This window comes from Mustela nivalis (genome assembly GCF_964662115.1).
Source record: "Mustela nivalis genome assembly, contig: HAP1_SCAFFOLD_428, whole genome shotgun sequence".
NCBI classification, from domain to species: domain Eukaryota; kingdom Metazoa; phylum Chordata; class Mammalia; order Carnivora; family Mustelidae; genus Mustela; species Mustela nivalis.
Window position 1 is genome coordinate 391,840 of NW_028136226.1, and position 14,460 is coordinate 406,299.

Genomic DNA, 14,460 nt, shown 5'->3' on the forward strand with positions numbered 1-14,460 from the left:
ATGATCCCAGGGTCCTGGGATGAAGCCCCACATCAGGCTCTCTGCACAGTGGGAAACCTGCTTCTCCTTTTCCCTCTGCCCTGCTTATAGTTCCTCTTCCTGTCTCTCTGTCTGTCAAATAAATAAAATATTTTAAAAAAAAAACAAGAAAGAAACAAAATGTTTTAAAAGGCCTTTTTTTTTTTAATTTTCTAGGGGTGCCTGGATGACTTAGTTGTTTAAGCAGATGTTTGCCTTTGGCTGAGGTCATGATTCCAGTGTACAGGGATCCAGCCCTGCATGGGACTACTTGCACCCCAAGGAGCTTGCTTCTTCCTCTCCCTTTGCACATGATTCCCCCTGTTTGTGTGCTTCTTCTCTCTCTCTCTCTCTCTCTTGCTGTCAATAAATAAAATAAAATCTTTTACTAAATAAATAAAAAAATAAATAAATTTCTAAACCTACTTTCAGTTTAGGTCCCTTAACAAAAATTGCTACTGCTTCATTAAAAAAAAAAAAAAAGGATAATTTAGAAAGATGCTTCCAGAGTTAAAAAGCTGTTTTGTTTCTTTGTCAGGATTCAATATAGAAGTGCTTTAAAAAGTAAAAGAAAAAATATGCTATATTAACTCTAATCACACTATAACTTTGGTGGTTATATCAAGATAATGAAAAGTGATTTTAAAGCAAATTTCATTATCAGACATAAAGATCAAGTCAAAATTACAGAAGAGTAAAAGGATGAATTCATCAGGGAGTATAATAATTCTTTTTTTTTTTTAAAGATTTTATTTATTTATTTGACAGAGAGAGATCACAAGTAGGCAGAGAGGCAGGCAGAGACAGAGAGAGGAGGAAGCAGGCTCCCTGCTGAGCAGAGAGCCCGATGCAGGACTCGATCCCAGGACCCTGAGATCATGACCTGAGCCTAAGGCAGCGGCCTAACCCACTGAGCCACCCAGGCGCCCCGGGAGTATAATAATTCTTGAATTTTAATACGTAACAACAGATTTGGGGATATATAGGGAAAAACTAAGAACAAAAATCATAACTTCTACCTTGGACGACAAATGGAAAATAATTTCAACACCCTTATTTTAAGATTACATAGACAAATGGTCATCATATTGGTAAGATATGTAAGACTTGAACAAAATGATCAACTAACTAGATATGCTTGATATTACATTACAGTAACTGAACTAAATGAGGTCAGTCTTTGGTGAATCACAGAAACAGGTGGAGTTGTCAAACAAAGGAATCTTTGTTTACAACATACAAGGAGTTCACAGGGAATAAGTTCCAAAGCCTTGACTGTTTGAACAGGAGAGAGATTTTTATTTAGTATTTAAGATGAATACTCAGAAGGGAGAGTTTTATTATCCCGTGTATGGTTGGTCATAAGGTTGTGGATGCATGCACATCCACATATGTATTTGTGCAATATGTATTGCATGTTCACCTGAATGAAGCTTGTATTCCACCGAGGGCAGAAACTTCAACGTTAGAATAAAGCAGAGGTAACTGTTGGACAAGGGAAAGGAACTCTGCAGGCTTCAAGAGCAGATAGAAACTAGATGGGGTCTTGGGCTCATTTTCTGGGACAAGGAATGAAAGGCCTTGATTGCTTTTGAAATAGCACTAGGAGTTTTACCACTGATTTATTGTCTCAATAGCTTAGGCTATTTCCTGGTCTGGTGGTGACTGTTAGTTTTCCCATTGCCTTGTTCCCTCAAAATCCTTAGGAGTGAGGTTTTTGCATTTCTTTGTAAGAACCTCCCAGGAATTTTTGGAAGAAGTGTGCTGGGGCAAGTACACAGGTGGGGTATAGATCATTGAAAATAGCTGGGGACAAAAAATGACTTTTCTTATGTCAGGAAAACTATATCTCTTCTTTAATTTTCTAGGAACCTCTAACTCTTTCTGCTGATGTTACCAGCAGGCATCTGAGATATTACTGATTGTTGTCTTGAACCCAAGGAAAAGGAAATGTAGAAAGCAAAAGAAAAAACTTTAAAATCTATCCTGCAACTCATCAATGTACTGCAGCCACCTCTCTGTCTTTCCCTTTCTCTTTTTCTCTCTTTCTCTTTCTCTCTCACTTTCTCTCTCACATACGCACAACACACGCAAATCGACTTAAAGCAATTTTTAATTTTCCCTATTCCATTTTAATATACTTGAGGCATGATCATTTTCTTAGTAAATACAAGAAAAAAAAATCTAGGATTCCATCATTCTGTGTGATTAAAGTATTGAGGAATTTACTTCCAATAGCACTTATAAAAACATATTTTATTTAAGGAATATTATATAATCAGGTGCCTGCATTTTTCTTATTCTCTAACTAGTGTTATTTGGCAATTAATATTTTGTCAATCAATATTCCCCTATACCTGAATGTGTGGGCAGTGAGAGATGAGTTAGAGGCAAGGATGGTGAACACTCCCAACAACTGCAGACTACATATATCTTAAGCCATGATTTTCTTTGCAAAGGTCAACATTGATAATGTTCTAGTCATACCTCCGTGTACCAGGAAAGAAGTAGCATATTTCTTGAAAGACACAGCTATCAAAGCTCCATTGAGAATCCGTAAAGATGGAGAAGGGATTTGCAAATTAAATATCTGATAATGGACATCTACTCTGATTATTTAAAAATGAATAAAAATAAAAAACCTTACTAATAACCAAACAGAGTATCCAATTTTACATGTGAAGGAAATAATGGAAGAGACATGTCACCAAAAGTATATGGATGGCTTATAAGTACATGGCCAATTTCTCAACATTTAAACATTAAAGAAATAAAAATTAAAATCATAATGAGACATGCTTACATATCTATTAGAATGGCTAAAATTATAAAGGCTAATTGTACTTGGTCTGAGCTAGATTGAGAAGAAACAAAAAATCTAAACTGTTGTTGGCATATATCATGATACAACCACTTTGGAAAATAGTTTCAAAATTTTTTTAAATGAAAAATATGTTGCAGTTACACAAATAGCCATTTTATTCTAGGCATTTCACCAAGAGAAACAATCCCTATGTTCATACAAGGACTTGTATGTGATTTTCATAGCAGCTTTATTTTTAAGAATTGAAAACAGTGGAAATGTTCATCAATGTCCATCAATAGAGCAAAGACAATTGGAGATTCTCAAAGTAATGATGCCGAGAAAAGAAAATCCAGGCCATGAATCGTATATACTGTGTGATTCCATGACTACAAAAAATCTAGAAAATACAAATTTATATATAGTCACAGTCATCAAATATATGGTGTGATTTTAGTGCCTTCTTCTGTGCTCCCATAGCTTCCTACACTTGGATCTCCGAGCATTTCTTACACCATGTGAAAATATGAACTCTTTCTCTTTATTCTGTCTTACTAGAATAAGAATCCTTGAAATTTTATGGACATTTGAACTCTCAGTTATTAGCAAAAATTCTATCACACAGTAAGTTTCCAAATATAAAAGCCAGAGTTTTACAATGACTTCGAAGCTTTTACTTGATCTAGCCACTCATTTAACCTCTGTGACCTCTTTCCCTGCTACTCTTCAGTCACTCACAGTGGCCTCCTTGCTATTCCTCAGATATGCCAGGCATGATCCAACCTTATGGCCTTCAAGATAGCCAATTCCTTTGTCTGGAGTGACCTTATTGCTGATAGTTCTGCGCAAATTCATCACCTTTCCATACATTTGTTCAATTGTCAGCTTCATTGTAACTACCCTGATCTTTCTATTAAAAGATTTAACTCCCCATCCCCTGCCTAGCAACCTTGATTTTTCTCACCCTGATCGAATTTTTCTTTTTCCCCATTGTACTCTTCCTTTTTGAATGCACTATGCCATTTTTATTAAGGTTTATAGCTTTGAATTGTCTCACCCATTAAAATAAAAGTTCTACAAAGCCAAGTATTTCATTTACCAGTGTAGTCTGAAGTAATATCTGCCATATAATAGTTCAGTAGACAACTGGTAAATTTCAAAATAAATCAATGTTGAGAGTATACTGAATTTCATAAGTCATTTCAATATTTTTTTCCAAAAAATAAACTACATAAAACATACTTTAAATTTACTTTCAAAATATTTTATAGCATATAATGGACAATATACATAAGCCTAAAGAAACAATCCTATAATTAACCATTTCATACCTACTTAAAAACTGCATAATACCACACTCTTAGATCCTCTTTGAATGCTCTAAAATAACCCTTCAAAGGAAATACATTTTTAAAACTCACAGATTTTTTGGCAAATAATTTAATAAAATAAAAGTTTCATTCATCTATGTAGATCAAAATAAATATTTTTAATAAGCATGAAATTATAACTCTGAAGTGTGCTAAAATGAAACCACCTGCTAAGGGTGAGAGAACAAAAATAAACATCCTTTTTCCAAATAAGAGGAATTTATTACCTTTGAATCAAAGCATGTGGATTTGTTTTAACTGGCAATAAAGCAATATGGAGACACAAACCATAGAAAGTCATATTTTAGATTTCTAAAAGACTTCTAAGTGAAGAGTATACATTTTTTAATTGCTACATAATGCTACATAATGACAAGATGACAGGTTGTGACAAATAGCATTTTAAAAGCTCTACTCATAATGGAACGAAAGATGTCATTTCCCTATAATTTTATATATGTCTTTAATTTACTATATCTGGATCAACATATTACCAAACAGATGTTCATCAAAGACTAAATCATTTTTAATGGAACATAATAATTTGAACCTACATCTATTAATCATTTTTTTCGATCTAACATTTATAGTCTCGCTAAACATTTTATCAGTTGTTGACAAAATTCAAAATAAATAGGATAAAAAGTCGTGTTTGGAAAAGTAGATTTCTTTTCAAATTTGCATTTAAATGAAAATATTTGCTGATATTTTTAAAACTTTAAAAGTAATTTTATATATATATCTGACCTATCAGATGATATAAAATTTTTGGAGAAAATATGACATATTTTTTGATCTTGGTTGAAGGTATTAATAAAGAGCAACTGTTTGTATTATTTGTATTGTGATATCTTAGTTAATAAACATGGATAACTGGTATAAAATATGTTTTTTTAAAAATTTTATTTATTTACTTGACAGAGATCATAGGAAGGCAGAGAGGCAGCCAGAGAGAGAGGAATGGAAGCATGCTCCCAGCTGAGAAGAGAGCCCACTGTAGGACTCAATCCCAGGAACCTGGAATCATGACCTGAGCCGAAGGAAGAGATTTTAACCCACTGAGCCACCCAGGTGCCCTAAAATATGTTTTTTTTTTAATATAGAAGTATAGTTCTTGCCAAAATATGGAACTAGCTGGAACTGAATGCCTCCTTCAAAGTCAGCTCTGGAGAAATTATGCCAGTGTAATATGGAACTATTTCAGATATTAACCAAAAAGAAAGAAATGATGATAAATTCCTTAAAAGACTCAAAGTTGCCCTTGACTGGTATGTTTCAAGCTCTATTCCTGGTTTGAAGACAGGTTTTAACAGGCCTGTCACTGTAGAAATCCACTAGATGTTTAGAGGCTATCAGAACTTTACAAAAACCTTGAAGGGGTAAAGACTTGAAAATTCTTTAGAGAGATTAGCTCCCTAAGGCATTATTCCTCCACACATTTTCCTCCAATCAATTAAGACTGATGGATGAGGGGCACCTGAGTGGCTCTCTCATCACGTGGGTGGTGGGTTAAGCCTCTGCCTTCATCTCAAGTCATGGTCTCTGGGTCCTGGGATCCAGCCCCACATCGGGCTCTGCTCAAAAAGAAGCCTGCTTCCCTCCCTGCTTGCCTGCCTCTCTGCTTACTTGTGATCTCTCTCTCTCTCTCTTTCTCTCTCTCTGTGTCCAATAAATAAATAAAATCTTTAAAAAAAAGCTGATGGATGATAAATTATGAAAACTGCTCCCTCCAAATGATGCTTCTTCATAAGGATTTAAGAATTTAAAATTGTAAGAATTTAAAATTGAAACTTGATCATAGGATTTATCTTATAGAATAAAATCAAGTGAAGGCAGTTATTATTAGTTCTGAAGTATTGGTGATTCTGAATTCTTGGCCTCATTAGTAAATTTATTTTTAAATTCTCCCATGGAGTGGTGATTGGCCTTCAGTCTTTCATTGATATACATCATTGGGTCAAATGAGATGTGTGTGCCCAGAACTATATATAATCTTTTTTGTATTTCACTGGAGATGGCATTTCTGAGTTTTGTTCAATTGAATTTGGACAGATGTTTTAATAGTCACTTCTAGAGTTGGCCCTGGAGAATATCTTCCTTTTTTTCTCTTCCCGATTCTCTGAAAAACCCTGACTAATTCACATTATCACAGTAATATCACATTTCAAGTTTTTCCAAACACTAAAGCTGCAAAATAGAAGGAAGCTACTCAGAATGGAATACTATTATGAATGATTGAGAAAGAAAACATTATTATAATTAAGCTACCAGGTTTCAATGTATTTTATTGTTGCTTAGAAAATCCTAGCATACCCAGACTTTACAGAGATTTGATGATCCTAAGAAGAGCTGAACTCATGGACCAAAATAACTATGCACATAAAAAGTACAATTACTTACCTAAAAAATATGATGTGGTTAACTTTATATGCCAATCCAAGTGTTATTGGAACAGGAATTAAAAAAATAGCTTAGGGGCGCCTAGGTGGCACAGTGGATTAAGCCACTGCCTTCAGCTCAGGTCATAATCTCAGGGTCCTGGGATCAAGTCCTGCATCAGGCTCTCTGCTCAGCAGGGAGTCTGCTTCCCTCTCTCTCTCTCTGCCTGCCCTCTGTCTACTTGTGATCTCTCTCTGTCAAATAAATAAATAAATAAAATCTTAAAAAAAAAAAAAAGAATGACTGTACTTTTAAAAAATAGCTTAAAAGGAGCGCCTGGGTGGCTCAGTGGGTTAAGCCGCTGCCTTCCGTTCAGGTCATGATCTCAGGGTCCTGGGATCAAGCCCCACATCGGGCTTTCTGCTCAGCAGGTAGCCTGCTTCTCTTCCTCTCTCTCTGCCCACCTCTCTGCCTACTTGTGATCTCTCACTGTCAAATAAATAAATAAAATATTTTTAAAAATAGCTTAAAAGTATATGATAAAATAATGATATACATATACAAGGAAAAGAAAGATACTATACTGTGAATATAAATTAAGTGAAAATTGTTGAAATAAAGAATACAATAAATGGAGACTAAGATGAATATAGCTGTAAAATGAATAAATGAGTTGGGAAAAACAAACAAATTAATGACTTCTGCCCAAATACAGCAGAAAAGAAAAAAAAAATAAAGAAAATATTTAAATAAGTACTGAGATAAATTTTGGAGAATTAAAGAAAGATAAAAGATACCAGACTTAAAATGATGCCAAACATGAGATATCAGAAACAAAACAAAACAAAAACTACACACACTAAAAACCACTCGTATACATTATGGTGAGTTTTAAGAATATCAAAAACAGAGAAGAGCATAAATGATGCCCAAGAGAAGAACAGATCACCTAAAATGTACAAGAATAATACTGACAGCACAATTCTCAATAGTAATAGCATATAAAGAGACAGCTGGGAGTTTTTATAGATGGAAAAGATATTTGAAACTAGGTATTATACATCAATCCAAATTATTGATTAAATTTGAGAGCACAGTAAAAATACAATGAAGCATGTTAGGTCTTAGAACATTTATCACACAGAGACACACATTTTGGAAAACTTCCTTGGAAGACAGCTCAATTGAGATCGAGAAAACAGAATTATGTACTCAAAGGCACATTTTGAAGGAAGGATTGAATATAGTCTGCACTGCAAATATTCTTTAATCGTATGTTCTGAATTTCCTAAATTTAAGAAGTATTTGTTCAAATATTTATCTTTAAATAAATCCTAGGAGACTTTTTCTTGGATTCTGGAAAATCAGTCCATTTGGATACAAATCTTTTTGTCACTGATGGAAATTTTGATAGCCCTTAACTGTGGAATGCCTAATGTATTGTTACAGCAATTGTGATTTGCCAATACATGGGTGATGTGTGTGTGTTGTGTGTGTTTATTTTTATTTTTGATGGTTTAACTCTTCTATGAGATTTTTAAGTAGACATGATTTTAATAAATTATGATTTGTTGAAATTTATCTGAGGTCATATATAATAAAATGAAATTTGTGTGAACTAAAGAAGTGCATCTCCATTTTTTTTGTTTTAAGAGTAGACTGGTCTTTAAAAATTGTCCAAAGAAGTACATTATATTCATTATTAAATTTGATAATATACAATAAAGTATTTATGGTCATACTGGACCATATCAAATTCTACTATTAATTCATATTCATAATTACCATAAGAGGAAAAAGGGATATTTTTCAAAATAATAAAAAATTAGCGTATTTTTCAGAATATGATATAGTGTTATTCACTGAACTGAGGGAACAAATGTCAAAGTCTAACACAGTTTACAGAATGTTTTAACATAAATTGAAATTTAAATCTGACCAAATTTCACAGTTTTACGTAAAATGATAGCACTTTATATCCTTGAAAAGTGGTAAGTGACCCAAAACATGGCTTAGAAAACCAAATTTAACACTACACTAGTCTGAGATGGTTAAGTTATGGTACAACTTGCCATTGTGTATCATCAAATGGTATATTTTTTTCTTTTGGGCTTGTCATTATATTTTATTTTAGCCATTCTGGTAAGTGTGTAGTGATATCTCAGTGTCATTTTAATTGCATTTCCTTGATGTCTAATTATGTCAAAATATATTACTTTGATGTTTAATGCTCTGAACTTTCTCAGTTCAAGACCATGAAGCCACTTAGGAAAAATACAGTTGCAGAGGCACTCATAGACCAACTCTTATTTCGAAATAAGAAGAAACATTACTACCCATTCCAACAAAAAATAGATTTGTTATGCAGCAGGGATTTTATAAATTACCTGACACAACTTATATAGTAAGATGAAATGGGACAGGCGGCTTCTTGCAGCTATATACAACATCATTTTAATTTCAGTTTTCAGTATAATTTTTCCAAGGTATACACAGAATATATATTTAATGTAAATTGTGAACATTTTAAACTCTGTATATGGAAATTAGTCAATTTTAAGTTTATAACAATCAAAATTAACGGAAGTTTATTTTAAATTAGTTAGCTTTCTCTGCATTGCAAGACAGAATAATCAAGAATTGGTAAGAAAAAAGTAATCTCTGTAAAATTACCGGGGGTGCATTATAAAGTGTTCGGTAACCGATCAAACTCACAATTTGGATTGAATGGCAAGTGATTTTTAAAATCTGGAACTCATTGTCAATTTTTTTTTCTTCATTGTGTCTTAATAAATTACTGTGTTCATTTGCATGGAAGTGAAGAAAAATGCATGACATTTCATCTCAACACTAACACCTTTAACTGGCAACTCTGAATGTACTTTACAGCAGTGTAACAAAGTAAAGATCAATGATGTTTCATGAAATATCTGTTATAATTCTCAAGGAGATAGGGAGTTTGTGCAAAAATGCAAATCACTTTGCGACTAAACACATTGTTTATTTCAGCTAATTTTAAGAAAATATGCTGAGAATCTCTCAAAAAAGGAAGCAATGATTTAGGTTTGCCTTCAAAATCCTTATCTAATCCTGAACCAACAGCACATAGTTCAAAGAGCAACTAATTTGAGTAGCTCCAATTTACACATTTCCTAACAATGCTTAATTTAGTGGAATTTCTGTCCAATTATGTTAATTTGATGTAATGAAAGACAAAAGTTCAAAAAGATCATCCTTAATTTATATAGATGCCAAACTCTGCATTTTCTGAATGACGCCCAGGAACGTATTTTCAAAAACAAACAAACAATGCCAGAACCACTATTAGGTCATCTCTAGGCAGAAAGTGACTCAGAGCTTACATTACTCTCTCCCTGAAAGTATACTGTAGGCACTGAAACTACTACCCTGAGTCTGTGCTATCAAATTCCTTAAGTTAGAAAGTTTTAAAACCCGTCTGTGTGGGAGTATTTCATTTACAGATAGAGATTTGGTTGTTTATACATTTTCATACTTGATTTTTAGGGTGTAATAACTATGTTTTAAAATTCATGGTGGTTTTGAATACTGTTGGATAATTGAGCTAAAATGGTATATCCATTCCTCCTAGGAAACAGAAATTATAGAAAGGTAGTGCTTTTCAAATCTGACATCTTTGAGTCATTGCAGTTTCATATAAATGCAATAGGAAAAGTGTCATTCATGTTTATGATATTTTCTATAAATAAATTAGAATGTACTGGAGGCCTGATATAAAGTGGGATGCCTAAACTTCAGTAAGATCTTGTTTTCAATTCAAAATAAATTTTATTTTTTATTTTTTTATAATGTCCCTCAATTTCAGATAAGCACCCCCATAAGGTCCACTCCGTTTTTTTTAAGATTTTATTTATTTTATTTGACAGATAGAGATCACAAGTAGGCAGAGAGGCAGGCAGAGAGAGAGGGAAGAGGAAGCAGGCTCCCTGCTAGGCAGAGAGCCCGATGCGGGGCTCGATCCCAGGACCCTGGGATCATGACCTGAGCCAAAGGCAGAGGCTTTAACCCACTGAGCCACCCAGGCGCCCCCAAAATAAATTTTAAATTGAATTATGCACCTCTAAGTTCAGAGACAATAAACATCAACCAACACAATTAATAAGTTCTATTTCTTGAAATTTCGGGAACATTGATAGTCTCATCTCCTGGAAGAACAACAGCTAAAATTTTTGGTCATGGATTCTTGCTAAAATATCACTTTCCCAAAGAAAATTAATGTTGTGAATTTTTATTGATTGTTATTGATCATGAAGAATATAACAACCACGATAAAAAGAGTAGGAAAAACATGATATCTCATCTGTAAGGGCATGTGGAAAGTAGGAAATGCTAATAAAAATAACTACCATTATTTCCTAAGTTAACATAATATAAAAGAACAAAAATATTTCAAAACAATATTTTCTTTTTTTTAAGATTTTGTTTATGTATTTGACAGAGAGAGATCACAAGTAGGCAGAGAGGCAGGCAGAAAGAGAGGAGGAAGCAGGCACCCTGCTGAGCAGAGAGCCCAATGTGGGACTCGATCCCAGGACTCTGAGATTATGACCTGAGCCAAAGGCAGCGGCTTAACCCACTGAGCCACCCAGGCGCCCCCATAACAATATTTTCTAGGCTCATTCTGATAACTCTTTTCTACATTCAAATTTAAAGGTTGAGGCATGTGATATATATTACACAAAAAACATCCCAAGGAATTCGTTAAAAAAAAACTTTAATAAAGAACAAATCCAAAGGAATTTCTTTTCTAATTTAATTAACAAATTATGAATTGACTTACCTATTTCATCACAGTGTATCAGGCACCAATAATATTTTTTAATCGTCACACCTGATGCAATAGTTATCATCTTTCAGACATACTGATCACGAACAAGCAAATAAACAAGAGCACCGTAGCTTAAGATCTACCTGCATAAATATAGGCTACTTCAGACAATCTCTTCACCACAACATAGAAATGAATAGAAATCATACATGCTCTGTATGGACATACAGATGAGATAGAAGGGGATGGATGTTAATATATGCAGAATCTTTATTAATTACATTGTAAACCATAATATGGAAAAACAGAATACAATTTTAGAAATACCCAGGTCACCATCATTGTTTTATTTTTATATGTGTAGATAAGGAGTTTAATAAACAATCCATGACTATTCAACTCTTTATATTTTGAAAATTTTAGTAAAAGTAACAAACCTACCACCTAGAAAATTATACTTATCTGCAACATACAGCTTTGCCAGCATGGTAGAGGAAAAGCAAAACAAAATAAGTAAGAAAAGTTTAACATTTCACAAGAGATTTACTTTTATTTTTTTATTTTTTAATTTTTATTTTTCATTAATTATTTACTTCTATTTTCTACTTTATTTTAATGAAAATGTCATGACCATAACATAAGAGCAGAATTAAACCAACATGAGAAATTATTTTTTCATAAGTTAAAATAAACTAGCTTGGTGATTAATTCAAAATTATATTACAAATTTCAGTGTTCTTGAAGTAAGTATCACTGCATAAACAAATGAGTCAGGAGTCATAAACTAATGATGATTCTAAATGTTATTTAGAGAGACATTCTGTACTTAATATATTTCAAATATTCTACACAAGGCAAAGTGGATCCAAGTAATCTGTAGGCAAAATAAGATTTTAGAGAAGTATATATTTCCAACAGTATTTATAAAATATTACCTTTATGTAAGGCATCATCCTGGACTTTGTGGAAAACACACAAAGGAGTAAGAAGTGGCCCTTCAAGAAACATATACAATATCAAGGTTTAACATGAAGCAGCATGTCTTCTCTAAGTAAAAAAAAAAAAAACATTGTACCAACTGACTTTACTGAAACTTTATATTTATTGCTCTCATTTTAGGTCATAGTGTCCTTCTGCATGCAGGCTGCTATAACGGACATGATATAGACTTAATAGCTTATAAAGAACAGGAATTTATTTCTCACAGTTCTAGAACGGAGAAGTTCAAGATTAAGGAATGGGCAGATCCAGGGAGAGCCCACTTCCTCATAGATGGCTATCTTCTCACTGTAAACGTACATGATGAATGAAGCAAGAGAACTCTCTGGGGTCTCCTTTAAAAGGACTGTAATCCCACTTATGACCTAATCACCTCCCAAAGGCCCCTAAGTTTTAATTCTATCACTTCCAGAGTTAGATTCCATAATATGATTTTGGGAGACATATACATTCACACCATAGTATATATAAACAAAAAAAGACACAAAAACAACAAACAAAAAAATTATTTTAACTACCTATTATTTTCAACTACATAAACTTTTAATTTGTTTCTATATAATATTAAATAACTCATTTGAGTGATTCACTTATATCCAATGCATCTGAGTGCAATTAAATTTGCTTACCCAGCATATCCAGAAGCATATTTCTTCAGACTATCCCATTCCCCACCTTACAGGATTTACCACAATTAGAAGACATGGGATAGAGGATAGATAGATAGATGTATACATAAACACACTTGTACATACCCATATGCATATTTTTTCCTGTTAATGATACTCATGCAAATAAAATTTAAGCTCAAGAAACCTGTCTTGTGTGTTACTTAATATCCAGTTTTTAGTCAACATCCAAAAACAAATAATCCAATAAAACCATGGATAGAAGACATGAACAAGTGTTTCCCCAAAGCACACATTCAAATGTTCAGTAGATACATGAAAAGATGTCCATCATCATGTATCATCAGGAAATTGCAAAGCAAAACTAGAAAGAGATACCACCTCACACCTGTCAGAATGGCTAAAATCAACACTACAAGAAACAAAAGGTGTTGGAGAGGATGTGAAAAAGTAACACTTGTGGGGGCTGCCTGGGTGGCTCAGTGGGTTAAGCCTCTGCCTTCAGCTCAGGTCATGATCTCAGGGTCCTGGGATCAAGTCCCACATCGGGCTCTCTGCCAGGCATGGAGCCTGCTCCCTCCTCTCTCTCTCTCTACTTGGATCTCTCTCTGTCAAATGAATAAAATCTTAAAAAAAAAAGTAACAATTGTGAACTGTTGGTGGTGATGCAAACTGATACAGCCATATTTGAAAGCAGTATGGAATTTCCATAAAATTTAAAAATAGAAGTCCTTTGTGATCCAACAATCCTGTTGGTGTGTATTTACCCAATGAATATAAGAAAACTTATTCAAAGGGATTCTAGCACCCCTATGTTTATAGCAGCATTATTTATAAAGCTAAGATATGGAAAGCACCCAAGTATCCATCAATTGATGAATAAATAAAGAATAAGTGGTATGTATATACAATGGAATATTATTCTGCCATAAAAAAGACTGAAATCTTGCCATTTGCAATAACATGGTTGGAACTAGACAGTATAATGCTAAAAGTGAAATAAGTCAGTCAGAGAAAGACAAATACCTTTACTCATATATGGAATAAAAGAAACAAAACAAACAAGCAAAGGGGAAATAATAAGACATAGAAAGAGAAACAAAGCAAGAAACAGACATTTCATTACAGAGAACAAACTGATGGTTACTTGACGGGATCTGAAAGGAGTGATGGATTAAATAAGTGATGGGGGTTAATTAGAGCACTTGTCATGATGAGCACTGAGTGCTATATGTTATATTGTACACATGAAACTAATACAACCAAATATGTTAACTAACTGGATTTCAAATGAACATTTTTTAAAATCCCAGTTTTTAGCTCACATTCTGGCTTACAAAAGGGATTTAGTCAGGAATTTGGAGATTAGTTAATGAACAAATAAGGGGTGAACAGGCAGTTGTTAGATAAAATTACTATCCTTTCTGGCATTATCTTATACCTTTTATCTAGAAG

At 33.4% G+C, this 14,460-nt stretch overlaps 1 long non-coding RNA gene across 1 annotated transcript in view; it reads right to left on the bottom strand.

Moving 5' to 3' along the window:
- Window positions 1–358: 358 nt before the first annotated feature.
- LOC309857145 overlaps window positions 359–14,460 on the bottom strand; it is a 28,220-nt gene continuing 14,118 nt past the window's right edge. Inside the window, exons 2-3 of the long non-coding RNA XR_014307498.1 lie at window positions 12,313–12,372; window positions 359–378 (exon numbers count right to left, since the gene is read on the bottom strand). This is a non-coding gene — a long non-coding RNA (uncharacterized lncRNA). The remainder of the gene's footprint in view (window positions 379–12,312; window positions 12,373–14,460) is intronic.